Source organism: Cupressus sempervirens, chromosome 8 (assembly GCF_028749045.1).
Source record: "Cupressus sempervirens isolate cs-2001-9-10 chromosome 8, ASM2874904v1, whole genome shotgun sequence".
Taxonomy (NCBI): Eukaryota; Viridiplantae; Streptophyta; class Pinopsida; order Cupressales; family Cupressaceae; genus Cupressus; species Cupressus sempervirens.
The window spans coordinates 549,543,535-549,546,834 of record NC_143125.1 but is presented as its reverse complement, the minus strand read 5'-3'; the positions used below and the strand labels follow the sequence as shown (position 1 = coordinate 549,546,834).

Below are 3,300 nucleotides of genomic sequence, written 5' to 3'. Positions count from 1 at the left end.
AGGTTTCACCAATTTTCTACAAAAAGAACAATGATCACAAATAAAGACCTGTAATCACAAGTATCAAGATTCAAATCTGCAATAGGGAATGTAACTTAAATGAAGGTGAACACAACATTAAAGTAACAAATTCACAATATTACATGAGAATCAATGAGAAGGAACAGTCAAATCTCTATGACCAATGTTGAAAAAATCTCTACTACAAATTTGCTCTTACAATCAACTCAAAATTTGTAATGTGTAAAAATATAAATCCAAAAGAAGATCCCTCATAATGAGGTGAATGTACAATATATAGAACACATAACCCTAATTCAGATTTCAAGATCATGCCTAGAAAAAATGAGGCAAAAATGATAAAAACTATGAAGGATCCTCTGAAAACTGCCATCAACCTCCTGCTCAACTAATAGATAACTCAAAAACTACCTCTAGCCCCTCAAAATCATGCATAAAACATAAACTTGGATCCCTCAAGTAACCCAAAAATATAGCATGTAAAACTGTTAATAATTATGCAAAATATGCATAAAACAGGCTCTCATCATGAACTGCATGCATAATTGACCTTAACTACTCAATAAACCACCAAAAATAGCACTATTTTGCCCCATCACTGCATGAGAAAATCAACTTATCCTTGGCTTCCAAAAATAACTCCATACTCAACTCTTCGTACTACATGTAACATTCAGTTAACTCAAATAGTCCATCTTTAGCATTAAATTAAAGCTCATCTTTGCATGAAAGAATTAATTGAACATCTCTCTTTGTATCCACTAACAAATCTCCTTGCATTTAGGCATTTAAAATATTTAAAACTCTTCTTAGTTCCCTTTATTTAATTAATAAAATCAATGGTTTTATAATTGCAACCACTTGTTATATTAATTTTACAATCAAAGCTTCTTTTATTATATTTATTAATATTAATGTGTTTAACATTATAATTTTTTTAATTTTATTTTTTATTAAACATGTTAGTATTAGTAAATATAATAAAGGGAATTTAAAAATATATTTTTGTAAGTATTGTATATATTAAATGATCAATAATATTTAACTCACTTAATATATATAATATTTATAAAATATATTTCTTTAACTTATCTTTATTTATATAAATTCATTATATGCATTGAATAAATTATGGTAGGCATAATGCATATAAAAAATTATAAATATGAAATATGGAGTAAAAAAAAATTTAAATGCCTAACTCTCAAACTTTGCATGGACCTGAAAGTTATTAAAATATGGCAAAGGGCAATATGGAAAAACATTAAAAGGTAAAAGGAAAGGCATTTATTTTGGTTCATTTGATGTTTCACATATGGAAGGAAGGAATGAAGAGGGTTTTCAAACCCTAGCCATGGCTATGGCTTCCCTTGCAGTTTTCATCCTTGCCTTGGACGATTTTACTATGTTTCCTTGCATTTTTTCCTGCATACTCCTATTGTGATGAATGTCGGACACCATTTTTTCATTGCTGGGCATGATTTTCTTTCATCATGGATGTTATTTTTTGTTGGTTAATACTTCAAACACCATTTTGATTGGATGGTAGCTTCTTGGCATGATTTTGCCTATGGTTGTGAGACACCATGTCTTTGTATGGCCATTTTCTGTTGTTGCATGCCATATTTTGTATGGCTAGTTCTATGTAACCCTTAGTGCGAGCTTGCTATTTCATTCCTATCTCATGCTAGATGAGTTTCATATTTTCTTCTTGGTATATGGCTACCATTGGATGCCAAATAGCTTGAGTTTGATCCTTAGTTGCATGGAGATCTTTTGTTGGATTTATGGGTTCAACATGCTAGTCATAAGTCTTTTTTTCTCCTTCATAATATTTTGATTTCCTCATATTATATTCATGGACTCTCCTACATAATACTTTGGCCCTTTAATATAAATGCATAGTTACTTGATATTTCTTTTTAATGAGGGTTTTATTTTTCTTGTTCCTGTTACGAAGATAAATCTAATGTACATTGACAATTAGCTTTATTGCAGCACCATTACCCACATCACCAAGGTCAAACTATGGCTTTCCCATTAATTCTAATAGTGGACCAACCTCATCATAGAGAGATTTATCACCTGCTATGAGAAAGATCAAGTTTCCTTCTTCTGCTAGCTCTTTTGAACCTGAAACTATAGCCTCAAGAAACTGAGCACCAATAGCTTTGACAGCTACACTTATAGCCTCATAAGTGTCTCCATAAATTGTAGAGACATCAACATACCCTTTTCCAGGGCCTAGTCCATGAGTAATGCCTTGCTTTCCACAAGCAACTCCCATCTAAAGGTTTATAAGAAATAACTATTGTTAGTATAAGGTACATATTTATTCATGAAAAAAATAGTTATGGAAATCAGCTTCCTAGAGAATGTAGAATCCACTAAATATGAACCCAACTGCACTTCCAAGTCTAGTGAGCATGAAAAAAATTATGTCACATGTTGATGCAACATTAGCTGAAGATGATCCATATTTTGCACCAATATCAATAAGTGATTCACATTTACTTGTTGTGCTATTCCAAATTGTCACATCACATCCAACCTTGATAAGGTTAAGCACCATATTTAATCCATAATTCCAAGACCTAGAAAGCCAATGTGTGTAGATGACTTCTCTTTACTTGTTAAATTATTCTTTAATGTTGTTTCAATAGGATCCATCCTTTGTATTTTCATGTTGTTGATACATATCTCTTTAGGATTAGACACTTCTTTTGCTAAAGCTGAAAAATTCTTTGCATGTGGAATATAGCTTTGTTAGATGCCATTATAATTGCATCTATTTTGTGCTGGTTCTTCCATGAATTGAACATCATGAGGATTTTTTTGCTTGTTATATATTACCATTTTTATGACTATAGGTTACTGTTGTTCTTTTCCAACAACTATGAGGCTTTTCCTTCCTTCCTGTTCGAATTTTGATATAACTATATTTTGTCCTTCCTTTTCTCTGACATTTGTACTCACTGAAGCATATATTGTAGCATTTATTTAATCTTCTAACTAGTGAAGATCTGTTCGTTTCTACTTCGTATAACTATAATTACTATCATGAACTCTTTCATTTAGTCTTTAAACTATTCCATAGCAGCAACCAAGTCTTGCAATTTTATTATTCCATAGTTTGTTTGATCTTGATAATTATTGTTCCTTATCTCATACCATGTTCTGCTCGTATACTTGTGAAGCTCTAATTCCTCTATCTTGTAGACTAAGAATCTCATATGTCCTCCATGATTTGACTAAAAGGTTGCATACCTATAACACATG

The 3,300-nt window shown here is 31.3% G+C and overlaps 1 pseudogene; it reads right to left on the bottom strand.

Moving 5' to 3' along the window:
- Positions 1 to 1,987: 1,987 nt before the first annotated feature.
- On the bottom strand, positions 1,988 to 2,691 carry LOC149543625 (glyoxylate/succinic semialdehyde reductase 2, chloroplastic pseudogene; annotated as a pseudogene).
- Between the last annotated feature and the right edge of the window lie 609 nt (positions 2,692 to 3,300).